Source organism: Myotis myotis, unplaced genomic scaffold (assembly GCF_014108235.1).
Source record: "Myotis myotis isolate mMyoMyo1 unplaced genomic scaffold, mMyoMyo1.p scaffold_m19_p_1, whole genome shotgun sequence".
Taxonomy (NCBI): Eukaryota; Metazoa; Chordata; class Mammalia; order Chiroptera; family Vespertilionidae; genus Myotis; species Myotis myotis.
This window is the reverse complement of record NW_023416313.1, coordinates 73,911,556-73,928,843: the sequence shown is the minus strand read 5'-3', so window position 1 is coordinate 73,928,843 and position 17,288 is coordinate 73,911,556. Positions and strand designations below refer to the sequence as shown.

General features: G+C 37.2%; 1 pseudogene; it reads right to left on the bottom strand.

The window, feature by feature from the left end:
• Positions 1 to 13,268: 13,268 nt before the first annotated feature.
• LOC118664432 lies at positions 13,269 to 16,179 on the bottom strand (annotated as a pseudogene).
• Between the last annotated feature and the right edge of the window lie 1,109 nt (positions 16,180 to 17,288).

Genomic DNA, 17,288 nt, shown 5'->3' with positions numbered 1-17,288 from the left:
GCCAATCAGGGGACATTGCTGCCCCCCCCCCCAATTGCCCCTCTGCTGTCCCCCTCCTCCTTTGGCCCACTGGCACACACCTTGGCTGGCCTGGTGCTGCCTGCTCACTGGACCTGCCCCCCACTGACTGGCCATTCCGCTGTTAGGTTGATTTGCATATTACGCTTTTATTATATAGTACGTTCCCTGCCACTTAAGATAACCATCATGTTAGTCACTTCTTAAATTTTCTTTATAGGCTTACCTGTAAACTTACATGGCAACATTATATGCTAGTTTTGCCTGTTTGAAACTTCATAGAAGTTGAATTATATAAAATATAATTTTTAATATGGCTTGATATTTTATTTATGGAAATTAATCTTCAATGGAAAGTTAGTTCATTTTAATTGCTATATAATATTCTATTGTATGATTATAGAATATTTTTAGCTGACATTTGGATTTGTATAATTAAGAATGGCTGGGTTATGCCAGGATAATAAAATCCTCAAAATTTCAGTGTTCTAAATCAACAAAGGGTTATTTTTCACTCTTTCTTTATGTCCACTGAATATTAACTGAGTGGTGACTCATCACTTGAGTTGTCATCCTTACTCCATGATAGAGTCAAACAGAGTAGCTACTATCTGGAGTGTTGCCTAATGTAGCAGTGGTGAGGAATGAGGAGGGAATTAATAAAGCACACATCAGTTCTTAAAGCTTTTATATGGAAATGGCATATGTCATTTTTAATCATGTTTCATTGGCCAAAACTGTCATACAGTCTTGTATGATTTCAAAAAGCAAGAAATATAAAATCTTCCTAAAAAAGAGATGAATTTGATATTGGAGAATAGTACAGCTTCCCAGAGGCCATATTGGATTTTTGCAAATACTTGGTTCATTCAAGCTTACATAATCAGAATACATTCCCTCTCATCCTAATGGAGACAATCCAAAACTTACAAACAATCCATATTTTGAACTCAAAGTAAAAGATCTCTGTATCATGTAGGTTAATTCCTATGTCAGGTCAGGATGTGGTTTTGTTTCATGCAGAGAACTGAAAAGAAAGTGTATATTCATCCAACAGAAGCAGAATGCATACGTGAAACACTCTCCAGGATAGATCATATTATATGTCACAAAGAAGTCCTAGTAAACCTAAAAAGACTAGAATCATGCCAAGTATCTTCTTACAAACACAGTGGTATGAAAGAAAAGTAATAGCAGGAGTGCCATGACCTCTTTGGCAGGGGTTCAGGATCTGAGGGGGGGCCGACTCACAAATGAAAATGCTATACAAGAAATATGAATTTAGAAGGCATTGGGGGCCAGGTGGAGCCTCTTTCCTGAAGAGACATACCGACTTCTGGGTCCCATCTGCTTTTTATTCACTTGAATACACATTTTCCATTAGCAATGCATATAGGCAAATCAAAGGTAAGTTTGGTAAACAGTATAAGGATTATCAGGTTAGGAAATTGAGCCCACAGCAGGGCAATATAATGCTGATTTTCAGCCCTGCTGAATATCAAAGTCCATTGGCCTTCCAATGATTCTTTTTGCATTAATATGCTAACTGCTGTTTGCTTTAGCCTCCAGCACAGGAGAAAAACTGGAAATTTCATAAAAAGGTTGAAATTAAGAATACACTTGTAAGAAAACAATACATTAAAAAGAAATTGACAGAAAAAATATCTTGAAGCAAATAAAAATGAAAATATAGCATACAGAAAAACTTATGGAATGCAGCAACTGGAGTTCTAAGATGAAAGCTTATAGCAATTAATGCCTACATTAAGTAAAAAGAAAATAAAAACATCTTAAATTAAAACCTTTATACCTCAAAAGGAACTAGAACCAGAACAAGAAAAAAATAAATCCAAAGATAGAAAGAGAAAGAAAATAACAATAATTGGAGCAGAAATTAATTAAATAGAGAAACAATAGAAAGGGTTAATAAAACCAAGAGCTGCTTTTTTGAAATGATAAACAAAATTGACAAACCTTTATACATACTAACTAAAAAGAAGAGAGACAAAAATAAGTAAAAATATGATATTTAAGACAAGACATTACACCTGATACCACATATATACAAAGAATCTACTATACACAATTACATGCCAATAAATTGAACAACTTAGAAGAAATGGATACATTCTTAGAAACACACAATCTGCCTAGATTAAATCATGAGGAAATATAAAACCTGAATAGACTAATAATGAGAAAAGAAATTGACTCAGTAATCAAAAATCTCCCAACAAGAAAAGCTCAGCACCTAATGGCTTTCCTGGTGAATTTGACCAGATATATAAAGAAAAATTAATGCCAAAGTTTCTCAAAATTTTTCCAAAAATTAAAGAATAGGGAACATTCATTCCCAAACTCATTTTTTTCTGAGGTCAGCATTACCCTGGTACCAAAGTCAGATAAGGATCCTACAAGGAAACTACAGACCAATATTTGCTATAAATATAGATACAAAAATTCTCAATACAATCTTAGCAAAGTAAATTCAAAGGCATATTAAAAGTATTATATACCATAATGAAGTGGGGTTTGTCCCTGTGATGCAAGGATGGTTTAATAGACATAATTCAATAAATGTGATACACTGCATTAATAGAATGAAAGATAAATATCCTATATAATAAAATACTACTATGCTAAGTGGCTGGTCATCCAGTCTGTTCAACCAATCAAAGTGTAATATGCTAATGATATGCTGAGGCCGCTCAACTGCTCGCTATGATGTGCACTGACCACCAGGGGGCAGACAATCAACTGATTGACCAGTCACTATGATGTGCACTCACCACCAGGGGGAAGATGCTCTGACTAGTAGGTTAGCTTGCTGCTGGGGTCCGGCTGATCGAGACTGAATGAGATGGGTTGGACATGCCCTGGAGCCCTCCTGTAATCCCTCTCCAGCTGGCCAATTTCTCGTGTCCCTCCCCAGCCCTGATCATGCACTGGTGAGGTCCCTCGGCCTGGCCTGTGCCCTCTCACAATCTGGGATCCTTCAGGGGATGTCGGAGAGCCAGTTTCAGCCCGATTCCACAGGCCAGGCTGAGGGACCCCATTGGTGCATGAATTCGTGCACCAGGCCTCTAGTCTATAGTAATCACAATATTTTGAGACAAAGCATTTAAGAAATATAACATCCTTTCATGATAAAAATACTGAACAATGGATATAGAAGGAACATACTTCAATATAATAATGACCATATGTGACAAGTCCACAGCTGACATCATGCTTAATGATGAAAGGCTAAAACTTTTCCCCTAAGACCATAAACAAGATAAGGATGCTTTCTCTCACCACTCCTATCAACATAGTCTGGGAAGTCTTAGCCAGAACAATCATATGAGGAAACCAATAAAAGCGATTAAAATAAAAAAGGAAGATGTATGTAAATGTGTCTTTGAATGTAGATTTGTTCTTATACATAGGAAATCCTAGACTCCACCATTCCATAAATATAATATGATCAGATATAATACCTGTAACAGTTAACAATTGTTTTTTAAACAATAGTTAAAACAACAAACATTTATTTAGGTTATAAATTTTCTGGGTTATTCTAACCTAGGATGGTTTGGCTATTTTGAGCTGGGCTCCTGTACATCTGCAGGTAGTTTTGAATTGTCTGGGGGATATAGCTTTCTAAGTGACCTTTCATATATGACAAGTGGCTGGCTTTCAACTGCAACAATCGAGGGACTTAGCCAAGTCATCTAGTGGGTATACCCAGGTTTGTTCACATAGAAGCAGGTTAGAAAGAGTAGCAAGATGCAATACTCAAGAGCTTTTTAAGCTTTTGTTTGCAGTATATTCATCAATGTCTCAATGGCCAACACAAGTTACACGGTCAACTTGATTCTAATAATTTCATTGGGTGGAAAAATAGTCTCTACCTCATGATGGGAATTGCAGTAGATAATATGATTATATTTGCAAACTACCACATTATTGTATTTATATTGCCAAAATCTATTTGATATTTGATTAGAATTATTTTAGTGTAGGTTAATGTAGAGAATAGGCTTGTATTACTTTATGAGTAGTGGAATATTCCTGATTTTCTATTCTCTAAAACAGTTTGTGTAATATTAGTATTTTTTTCCTTAAGCATTTGAATGTATTTGCAGTTTAAGTTTTGTTATTCCTTTTGCATGTGATATCTTTTTCCATTTTTTAAGTATTTATTTGATGTATTCTTTACTTTTAGATGTATAATTAGCAAATATCACAAAGGTGGCTTAAAAATTTCATTCTAATTGTTTTTATCTTTCATATGGGACATTTAGCCTCTTTACTTTTTATATAATTACTGTCATATTGTACTTAATCTCGCTCTTTGTCTGTTTGATCTTAATGTTTTATTGATTCTACTAGAGGTCGGGTGCATGGAATTCCTGCATGTGTACGGTCCCTAGGCCTGGCCTGCGGTCAGGGCCATCTTTCTCAGCTGCCCGCAGCTGTCCCCATTTCCCCCCACCCCCCCACTCTGGTTCCCCATTTGCCATCATGTGATTGGTGCCTGAAAGCCAGAGAAAGAGACTGAGAGGTCAGCTGTTCCCGCCCACTCACTGGCCCCTCCCTGCTGCAGGTAGCCCTCTGTGTGTGGGGCGACTAGTGGGGCAGGGGACTTGGCCTGACTCTGCCCATGTCACTCACCACCCACCCCTGGTTCCCAGTTCGCCATCAGGCAATTGGAGCCTGCCGGCTGGGGAAAGGGACCAAGAGATGATCAGTTCACCTCATAGTGACTGGTCCAGCAGTCATTCTTGTCATGCCACCATCAGGGTCAATTTTCTTATTACCCTTTTATTATATAGGATAATGGCCTGGTGCATGAGTGGGGGCCAGATGGCCTGCCCTGATGGGGGCCCCAGATCAGGGTGGGGTTCTTACTGCGGGCCGGAGCTGGCTGGGGCAAGGGGCCACCAGGAGTTTGCAGGCTGGCCATGCTCCCAATCAGAGTGGGGGTCCCTCCTGGAGGGGGTGAGGCCAGCCTGGGCGAGGGGTCACAGGTGGTTTGCAGGCCATCCATGCCCCTGATCAGGGTGGGAGATCCCCACTGGGGGGGCGGGGCAGGTCTGGGCGAGGGGCTGCGGTCATTCTGGTCTCTGGTCATTCTTGTCATTCCGCCATTTTGGTCACTGGGCTTTTATTATACAGGATGTTATTTTTCTCTTGTTTCCGGCCATCTGTTTATTTGGATAATTTTTTCCCCATTTTTCCTCTACTTACTCATAAGTTATAACCTTTACCCATTTTAATGGTTACTGAAGACTATAATATGCATTTATCATTTACTAGAGTTCATATACAATCTGTAATTTATACTATCCCTAGACAATGTAAGCATTTTGAACACCAACTCTATTTATCAATGCCCTGTTACCTAGTTCCTTGATTTTACATCAAATTTATTTTAAATACCAAAAGAAATTAGTAGTATTTTTCAGTCATATTCATATATATTTATATACATACATGCCACTTTTTATATTTACACATATACATAACATTTTGTATATTCCATCTTGCATCTCTGAAATGCCATGTGGGTCCATTTTAATCTATAATTAAAAATTATCTTTCTAGAAATGGGATTATTAGGTCAAATGGGAGTTCCATTTTCAATTTCTTAAAATATATTTAATTGATTTTTCACAGAGAGGAAGGAAGAGGGATAAAGAGTTAGAAACATCAATCTGCCTCCTGCACACCCCCTACTTGGGATGTGCCTGAATTCAAGGTATATGCCCTTGACCGGAATTGAACCTGGGACCCTTCAGTCTGCAGGCCCACGCTCTCTCCATTGAGCCAAACTGGTTAGGGCCCATTTTCAATTTTGAGGAAACTCCATACTGTTTTCCACAGTGGCTGCACCAGTCTGCATTCCCATCAGCAGAGCACAAGGGTTCCTTTTTCTCCACATCCTCGCCAGCACTTATCAGTTGTTGATTTGTTGATGATAGCTATTCTGACAGGTCTAAGATGGTACCTCATTGTTGTTTTGGTTTGCATCTCTCAGATGATTAGTGACCTTGAGCATGTTTTCATGTGTCTCTTGGCCTTCTGTATGTTCACTTTCAAAAGGTGTCTATTTAAGTCCTTTGCTCATTTTTTGATTGAATTGTATATATACTTTTGTTGTTAAGATGTATGAGCTCCCTATAAATTTTGGAGATTACACCCTTATCAGATATAACATTGGCAAATATGTTCTCCCATGTTGTGGGCTTTCTTGTTGTTTTGTTGATGGTTTCTTTTGTTGTGCAAAAACTTTTATTTTGATATAATTCCATTTGTTTATTTTCTCCTTAGTTTCCATTATCCTAGAGCTGTATTAGTAAAGATATTGCTATGGCATATGTCTGATATTTTACTGCCTATGTATTCTTCTAAGATATTTATGGTTTCCTGTCTTACATTTAAGTCCTTTATCCATTTTGAGTTCATTTTTGTTTATGATGTATGTTGGTGGTCTAGTTTCATTTTTTTTTGCATGTATCTGACCAATTTTCCTATCACCATTTATTGAAGAGACTGTCTTGACTCCATTGTATGCTCTTGCCTCCTTTGTCAGATATTAACTGCGCATAATGGCTTGGGTCAATTTCTGGGTTCTCTGTTCTGTTCCATTGGTCTATATGTCTGTTCTTGTGCCAGTACCAGGCAGTTTTGAGAACAGTGGCTTTGTAATATAGCTTGATATCTCATATTGTGATCTATCCAACTTTTTTTCTTCTTTTTCAAGATTGCTGCAGCTATTCAGGGTCTTTTTTTATTCCATTTGAATTTTTGGAGAATTTGTTCTGGGTCTGTGAAATATGCCATTGGTATCTTAATGGGGATTGCATTGAATCTATAGATTGCTTTGGGTAGTGTTAAAAATGGAACTCCCATTTGACCCAGTAATCACACTCCTAGGAATATATCCCTGTGGGGAGCTGATATAGGGTTAAGCCTCAGACTGACCTGTTAACAAAATCACAAACAAGTCTTCTTTAGAGTCTTAAACAACCCAATCCGAGAGGTGGCTGCTGATTTACACATGCTGTCATTTAAAAAATAAAAATGGGGGAATTTGACAGAAGCTGGTCCACCCTTGCTGCTTGACACAGTCGCTGCAGGGAAGAAACATCTGTACAGCTTATGTTTCAAGGGACCTGGCGTATATGACATATGTTTGCTACCCTTCTTAGTGCTATGTGTCTTAAACAGGACCACCTCCCCGAGAAAGGTTGTTCCCCAGGTGGGGATTTTTCCCTGGAGTTAACAGGACTAAGGAAGAGAATAAATCAGTGAAACCCCCTGTTGTTACAGAAATACCATGTACTACTTATGAAGAACTTGGACTAAGACTGTTGGCAATAAATTTGGGACTTGGGCCCACATCCCCAGGGGTCTGCCCACCAGGGAAAGCACCAGAGCCTATACCCCTGGAGACCCACTGACACAGGGCAGTCCCAAGGAAGGCAAGCAGCAGGGCTGGGAGGACATAACCTTTACTGAGCAGGATAATCTCCTTTTGTCACTTCCTTGTAGCCTATCAGTAGAGCAGTGACCTTGAAATAGCCCTTATAATCGAACACAGAGATTAACCTAGGCAACATTAAAATCAATAGAACTAGATAGAGACAGGATTTTTGGCAAAGGTCAGATAAGAAACAAGGAACTGTAGAACATTACCCAAAACATACCATGATTATAGAGGCATGCTTATAGGATCAAATGGTATAAATATAGATGATGTAGGAGAATAAAAGAAGAAACCTGGCTATGCTGACCAACTGAACGCTGCCTCCGTGTCATTCCTTCTTCGCCCACTCCGTCCACACCTTTGGTAACCCCTGGACCTGCTGGGGCTGGAACACAACATATCCCAAGAAACCAGAAACACTAACCCGAAAGAACATATACACCCCTATGTTCATAGCAGCACAATTTACAATAGCTAAGATTTGGAAACAACCTAAGTGCCCATCAGCAGGTGAGTGGATCAAAAAGCTGTGGTACATCTACACAATGGAATACTACACTGCTGTAAAAAAATAATTAACTCTTACCATTCACAACAGCATGGATGGACCTGGAGAACATTATGGTAAGCGAAATAAGCCAGTCAGAGAAAGATAAATATCACATGATCTCACTCATTTGTAAAATATAATGAACAACATAAACTGATGAACAACAATAGATATAGAGACGGAGAAACATTGAATAGACTGTCAAACTTCAGTGGGAATGGGATCAATCAAAGGACTTGTATGCATGCATATAAGCATAACCAATGCACACGAACACTAGGGGGAGGGTGGTGGTAAAGGCATGTACCAGGGGATGGGGGTGGCTGGGTTGAGGTTGATTGAGGAATAAGGAAACATATGTAATACTATATGTAATACTTTAAACAATAAAAAAAGAGAAAAATTGTCTTTGCTTTACTGAATGTCTTCTAGTTATGAGTTCTCTTATTTTTCTCTAAAATACCTAATTTTCTTTCATTCTTGCATAATTTTTTATTGAGAATTATACTTTGTAAGGTATTTGCTTTATGTTCCTTGTCTATGTCTTTCATTATCTCTGCTGAAAAGGCAACTGTCAACTACAATTTTTTTTTCATTTGAGAGTAAAATAATCTTTCTCTGGCTGCTTTTAAGGCATTTATTTTTCTTTAGCTTTGGGAAATTTTACCATGATATGTGTAGTTGAAAACTTTGCTCCTCCTCTTCCCTCCTTTCTTCATTCCTTTTGTAACCTTTTTGGAAATCATAGGACATCTTAAGTTTGTAATATAGTGTCTTTTATCAGTTTGGAAAGTTGATTGGCTTTATCTTGGTAAATATTACTTTTATCTCATATTTCTTTTTTTTCCCTAGAATTCAAATTATATAAATCTTAGCAATTCTCACTATATTCACTATTGTAATTTCTACTTTTCTGTCCTGTCACATTTTATTCTAATTATTTTCTTCTGTCCTATCTTTTGATTTCTTATTTTCTCTTTGACTTTTTCTGTTTACACTTACCCACTGATACTTTATTTTAATGATTCTTTTTTAAATTTTCATAATTATAATTTTGTTATTTTTTAATAGTTTTTACTTTTTATCTAAAAAAATTAAGCCATGTCTTTTACCCTCTGCACATTGTATGGATAACAATTTAAAGCCGAAGTCTATCATTTCAATTTCTAGAACTCTGACAGATGTACCATATCTTTCTGTGTATAATACGCTCCCATGTATAAGATGCCCCAACCCAAAATTAAGAAATCAATATTTTATACGTTTTGTTGGTTTTCTTCTTAAGGCTTTCTTCTTTTTTGGCATCTGAAGGAGTTGTTCTTCCTGTTTCTCTATTGTCTGATCATACACTCAGTGGGAGGAAGTCCAAATTGTCTCTCTGCAGCTCTCTTCCTATGCTCTTTTGCATAGCTGGTTACATTCAGTTTGATTTTTGCAGAGTAAGACGATCACTTACTGGTATTTATCTTTTTATTTTTTGACATCTTTATGGACTCAGAACGCTTCAGTCCCTGTTGCATCTGTGCACTCTCCACCTCCACTTCCAGTGAAGGCATCAGCTGATGTCAGTAACAATTTGAAAACAGGGATAATTTTTTATCTAACCCCAGAGAGTCAATACATTGGGTTTTCTCCAGTGGCTGGCAGCTAAAGAAATTTAGGTTACCTCCATTGTAGTTTAAAGAATAAAATGATTCACAGCAAAGTGGTACTGATTCCAATAAGTTACATTTTTCAATGTAACTTGTGATCAATGTTCCAGGTATTAATTATTAAACCCTCATGGGAGAGTGGTTAAGATATTCTGAGAATTCACTCTCATTCTCAAATGAAAATAGGATTAATGACTGCAGATCCTGGTTCTTAGCTCTGGTTTCATTTTTTGTTGCTTTTAAAAATATGGTTTTTTAAACTAAACATAACAAAGCAAAAAAAAAAGGAAAAAAAAAGAAATCACTGTGGGAATTGAGCAGGAATACCTCTGTAGGATTGCATTCTCCCTACAGGGAAAAAATATTTGCTGTTCCACTGGTTCACTGTGAGGTTCATTTAACACTGTGTAGCAAATCTCTTTTTGTCCAGAAAAAGATATGCAGAGCCCTTAGCATATTATTTCAATAGAAAGATTTATAATAGTTTAGGATTTGCAACTTAATGGAGTAAAACCTCTCTCACAATACCATTAAGGGAGAACCAAGTCTACATCAAAGTAGCTTTCTTAAAGGGTACTTCATATGTTAACAAGCTTCATTATTTTAGAAATTTGATTTAGGAAACTCAGAAAAGAAATCAAAAGACCACAAACTACACTTTAGCACATCACTACTCAATAAAATGAAGAGCAATGTCTGACTGGGGGGATGTTCTTGTTATCAAAGACCAGTGTATGAGTATTTATTTCAGAGAATTATAAGCACTTCAGAACCCAGGAGAGCAACAGTCATTTTGATTTTGTTCATTTGGTGTCTCCATCAGCTGGCAAATACTAGATTTTCAACAAATTTCAATGACTGGCAGGAATGCCTTCCTGCTATCCTTTGTTCATTAAGAAGAAGAACAGCCTTCCCTACTCAACAGAAGGGTGTCCATCTGACTTTTAAAGGCCTCTGCCACCCCTCCAACACTTTTCCATATCTCCCAGAGTCCACTGGGCCCCTGAAGGCAGTCTGCTCACCAGCTGCTACTGCTTCCCATTGATCTGGATGGAAATGCACTGGCTATTTTCCATTTCAGCAGGCTGACTCCTTAAGCATTCCTAGAACAGCAAAAGAGGTGTTGGAAGAATCTTGTCTAAACTCTGTTGCAATATTTAAACATCTCATTCCAAAGCCATGGAAGGTTAAAAACAAACCATCCATAAAATGACCCTTAAACAAATTTCACCTGACACATTTTTTTCATATTAAATACAAGGAGATGAAAATAGGATTCTTACTTAATTTCTACCAGGACCTCGGGTTTCACATTACTTACCATGATTCTTTTCTCAACATTTTCTTTCTTTTATTAAGGCAAACAAAGTCTGTTTGTAGTTTATAATTAAAATATAAATGTACTATTATATTAAGTTGATTTAAGTTATTAAAATTATTATTTTGCTGTTGAAAACATGAGATCTCCTATCTATGAAATTCTGAAAGGGGACTTCAGGGATTTCCAGGTAAATAAATAATATTGATTTGGGATTTTTTGGACTGGAACACATTGTGTTCCCCTGGATAGGATGGCTTCCCCAGATTCTTTTCCATCTGAGTTGAAGAATGAAACCATGGATAGAAGATGGTATCACAAAGGTGGAAATTTATTGAAGAACAAGTACAGACTCCCACATGGGGAGGGGAAAGAGTCCCACCAAGTTCCCTTTCCCCCTGTTTATACAGGCTGCAGTTTTTATGCCTCGATATCCTCTCTGATTGGCCACTATTCCCCTTTGATTTGCTCACTATAGCAACACCTGAGCTCAAACGTCAAACCTGACATGGGACATGTAAGGGCCTCCTTCTTTATTTTGTAAATATAGATCTTTGGCTACTCCCAGTTCCTTTAGCTTATGGAAATGTAACTTCTGCTGGCTCCCTGCTCCCTGTCTTATGGGAATGCAACCTTTTGCAACTCTGTAGCCCTGTGGGTTTTTTTTGTTTGTTTGTTTTGTTTTTTCTGTAGATCCCTTTAATTTTAAAAATTCCCTAAACCTGCCTTTTTTATCCCTAAAAATTCCTATTTCAATATGTATACCCTAAAAGGACAATGAGTGTTACAATTCTGAGTTAAAAATTTCACACATCTGTAAAATTTCAGTTTTTTTTCTGGTTATATAACTTTTTTTACCCAAAAGATGGTGAGACACTAGAAAGTTTTGTTGGGGAGAAAAATGATTCATTTTAACAATAATCTTTTCAGTTTATTGCCTTTTTAGTAAATTATAAGCTTTATAATTTTAGGGTCTTTGTTTTGCTCTTTGATGTATCTCAAATTGCTAGAACAATGCTGGAGACATCATTAGCTCTCAATATATATATATAGAACTCTGATTGTATTTGACTTATTTCTCACAAGTGATTAATTGGTATTAAACCTTCATGAGATACTTACCAGTCTGGAAGCTATTTCCTTAAGGGAAGAATCTGATATATATACTTAAGCTCAGTTTCATATATATCACAAAATCTTAAAGCATTCTTAAACATTATTATGCCAATAGCGTAAGGACTTCTTGGATGTTGCAATACTTTCAAGAATTATCAAGCATTCTGCTTTGATACAAAGGCAATTGGTTTTTGAAGTAATGGTTCATCCATCAATGAATGTTTCTGTCTTAGATAAAAACTCTTAATGCAAAAATACTATGTATGTTGAGCACATAATCTGTAGAATATGATGAACGTAACTTTATAACCTATTTGTCACATCCCTTTTTTAAAAATCTTGTAGAAGCTTTTATTTCAGTGATCAAAAGAACACAGCAAATGGAATCTATACTGGTTAGAATTAGATATGCACCTTTACCTGAAACTGCTTTTAGCATTTAACAGTCCTAAATCTTTACAACATATTTAGGCACATCTTTGTTCACTAGCTAGATTCCTCTATTTAGGGCCTCTACACACAGGCTACCTATACTACCTCAAGAAAATATTTTTTATAAATATTTAAATAAGTCACAGTATAAGGAAGGAAGATAATTTTGAGAGCAAAACTGTATTATATGAATATTCCATAGATTTTTTTCCCCCAGTACTGATGATCAAAATACTAAATAGGGAGGCTTACAGGAAGTACCAAATTACTCTGCCACCCTTTCTCAGATACACCTGAGATGTGGGTCAGTGTCTTCAGAAATCTGAAATAAATCCTTGTAAATGACAGATTTTACCTATGTGACCCTACTATAAAATTATAGAAAGCAGTCCCACTATCCAAATTATAGGAAACATTTAATAAGACTTTGATTAAAATAAAAGCATAATCTTACCTACAGTAATATGCATCTAGTAAAGTTTTCTATTCATCTGTCAAGTGCTTTCACAAGATTAACATTAAAAAATACAACCAAATACACATACACCCTCCAACTCTAGCCACATACAAAATGGGCCTTTGTTCATTCTCAGATGACCAGATGTCACAAGAGTGACAACTAATTCCCCCATAGCTTTTTCTTCAACCATCTCATCAACTACTCCATTTCTTGAACTACCATAATTTTCTATAAAGCTAATGCTGAAATCAGTCAGAAAAGCTTTTTGAGAAGACTGGCTTGGATTTCTGGGTGTGTTCAAGTTGATTTAAGATGAATTGGCTTGTGTCAATGAAGCAGTCAACATAGTTCAAAAAACAGGCCTCAGCCCAACTGTCTAACATTGGCCCAGGCTTGTCCATGAGCTGCTCCCAGCAAAGTCCTGTCATCTGGTGTACCTGCTGCTGGAAGCGCTGCTCCTGAGTCTACACCTCAAGGAAATGCTGCAGCTGTGGGTCCACCAATCCAAAACCCACAGAGAGTGACGAAAAACTGATAATATATAAGATATATTAAAATATGTAAAATAGCTTATATTCCCCATTATAACAAGTTATTACATTAGGTGCATCACAATCCTTGAACATATCATGTTTAATCTTATAAAACAATGCTTTAATACTTTTATTATCTTAAGTTGCTATAGTCAGCCAAGTGACTTTTCTCTGAATTGAAGTTATAATTTAAAAACAAAGCAAATCTACCTATAATAACTCAAAAAAGGTTGTATGATATGGCATTATGGTCAACAGATCACTTAATATGAAAAATGTTAAATATGATAATTAGTGATTTTGCTGAAATAAAGGCATTAAAAACACATTCTAAGTTAAAACATGTAATAATTTATATATATTTTTTTTAAATATATTTTATTGATTTTTTACAGAGAGGAAGGGAGAGGGATAGAGAGTTAGAAACATCGATGAGAGAGAAACATTGATCAGCTACCTCCTGCACACCCCCTAATGGGGATGTGCCCTCAACCAAGGTACATGCCCTTGACTGGAATCAAACCTGGGACCTTTCAGTCCGCAGTGTGATGCTCTATCTATCCACTGAGCCAAACCGGTCAGGGCAGACTTTTTTTTATTATTTATCCTAACCTTGCTGGCCCAGCATCTGAATACCCACTTATGGACACTAGTGGCCAAATCTATCATCTTTGATATTGTGCCAACTTCCTAAAAAATAAAATCATAAATTTAAACATATTTTTTCTACACCATCTTTATGAATGATTTGTCAAAGCAGGACAAGAAAACATATTATACTAAACAGTTAACTTTATGTATAACTTTCAATATTTGACTTATAGCCTGGGGGTCTCCACTGTGCTCTTGCTTTGGACCTGAAGAGTTAGGGGCCATCCTGCTTTCCAGGGCTGAGAAAGTATTTGCAATCTGCCTGCCTTTGAGAAAGGGGGCATATTGGGCTTTGGCGCCTTTTCTAAGATAACTTCCTTCTCAATAAGAGAGCTGTTCTACCAGCCCAAGCTGGAACAGCATGAGAGAAGGAGGTTTTTACTTGACTTAGTGGCTTTCTGGGCTCAGGGTCTGACATATTTTTGTGCCTTGGGGTGCTCTCATGTTTATAATCCTCACACAGTAACAAGATTTTCTGCTCCATAGGCTGGCTACTCTCCACTCAGGTTCTTCACCACATAGAATCCTGCTGTTGAAATCCCTTTAGTCCTCAGAGAGAGTTCTTAGGTGGGCATCTGTGTCTCCTTACTCTATGGTTCACTCTTTGCTCTGACACATTCTGGAATGCAAGTTGGTGCCAAGGCAGCCGTATTTGCTGATGGTCTTATTACCACAGCACACTTGTTTCTTGCCATCACACTTCAGACCATGGTGGATCTGAGCAAGAGGTCTTTCTGAAGCCTATTCTTTCTTAGTTAAGGAGCTCAGCTCATTTCTTCCTCTTGGGGGGAAAGGGAATGTTGCTTGTCATGCTGCTTTCTCTATTTTTCCCCCCATAAATTTTCTCCCCTTCCCAAACTCTTATTCCCTTCTATATCATTGATCTGGTTGAAGAGTTTATTCCACATGCATTATAATAAATCATATTACTGGTATACAACTGGATTTTAAAATCCCATGAATTCTATTTAAGTTGTTATATTCACTTGATACCTTAATTATTATTCTAATGCTAATATGTCATATATAGAATTATAAAAAGACAAAGCCAGGTAAGTCCTTTGAAAATAATTAGGTTTCTTAGCTGGCAGTGTACATAGGTGAAACCCATGAAACTTTATAAAAATTCTTATGAATAGGCCCCACCATTATAAATTCTGACCCTAAAGTTCAAAAGGGACCTACCCGCCTGTTGTTTGAAAGCTGCACAGTTGATTTTGATGTCATCTCAGTTTAAGAATTGCTCACCTAGCTTTAACTCATTTTACGAATAAACAAACAGCAGTTCAGAGAGCTAAAGAGAATGAACTGAGTAAGTAAGTGGGAAAATTGAAGTTAGACACAGATCCCAACTCCCAGTCACATTTCTTTCCACTATACCAAATGGTGATTTGCTATTATCACAGTCTTTTTGATAGTATTTTTTTTGGTATACCAATGTTATTATGTCCCATCAGGCAGCAATTTAACAAGTGGGAAAATACTCCCAAAGGAGTGTTACAGAAAATCAGTCTATTAGTAGAGAAGGATAGAGTCACTGTGTTGTTCTAAGATAGAAAAACAAGTAGGTCCTGAAGAAATGCAGGCAATTCTTCCAATCTATAAAGAAGTACTACAGATTGTCAGCATTTTAAATATCACCAGATGAGTAATTCTCCTAGCTCCTGGCTCACAAAACAAATTAATGTTACAGCCTACTAGTAAAGTAGTACCTGCATGTTAATCTGGAGAATGTGATTTGCAAACAGTTTACATTTTTTTTTTTGTCTCATAACAGTAATATTATAGGGGAAGGCAAAGTCTTTAGACTGATGAATTTTTACATACCAGCATTTTTGGAAGAAGCAAACACTGACAATCTTCAAAGAAATAGATTGTTAAATTTGCAGTATGGGCTTTCTTTATTCACTGCATTCCTTCAGTAAACTCACAAAGAATTAACAGGACTATTCTTAATGCGTAAAGGACTACCCATGTATTTGAGATAATTAATGGAAGTACTAACAGCTGTCTGTTTACAGCCTAAAATTATAGAAATGGACTGACTTTGTTTGGTAAAGCTTATTTTTTAAAGGAAGCTGACATTCATTTATAGTCTTAACTAGAGGCCCAATGCACAAAGATTCATGTAAAAATAAGCCTTCCTTCCCCCGGGTGCCGGCATCGCCTTTGCTCTGGCCAGAGCTGCCTTTCCACCTTTGCTCCGGCCGGAGCTGCCTTCCGTGTTTGCGCGCTGCCCAGAGGCCTGGAGCGGCCAGGGAGGTGTCATCATCAGCCCGGGCCGCCACCATCATTGTCACATCAATTTGCATATTCCCTCCTTATTGGCTGTGGGTGCACCATCTTTGTCGTGAATTGATAGTCAATTTGCATATTCACTCTTTATTAGATAGGATAATAGCATTTACCAAATTCAAAATTAGTTTATACTTAAATATTAAAATTAACTTTCCAATTTGAGCAAAATAAACACAAATAAGATCAGTGATCCCAGATTTCTTTGGTCTTTATTATTTAGCATATATTCAATCTGGTTAGACAGGGACTTCTTTAGTCATGAAAACTCCAAGTTTGAGAGTCCATTTGTCCAAACCTCCTATCCAACACAATAATGTGAAGTAATGTCCCCCCAAACCCTGATCTGCAAAAGTATGCATTAAAATCATGTTGAGGGAAAACGGGTTAGGAACAGATGGCTTGAACCCCAAGAAAGGCTAGTCTACTGAGTTATGGTGACAAGCAAAAAATATACAAAAAAATTGTGCAATGAGCTGTTCAAGGACTAAGCATGAAGCCATAGGTAGCTGAGGGGAAGATCAAAAGGAAAATAGATGACTTATACAACACTGTATGCTTCTGTGGATGACAGGTTCCCTGTCTCAATTTACTTTGCACTTTTGGGAGGCTAAAACCATTAACATCCTTAGAAAAGTCACATGTGAAGCAATGCAACCACCATATTACATTGAGGCTATTCCCCTCATATATAAAGAGGTGGGAGCCCTAACCGGTTTGGCTCAGTGGATAGAGTGTCAGCCTGCAGGCTGAAAGGTCCCAGGTTCGATTCCGGTCAAGGGCATGTAC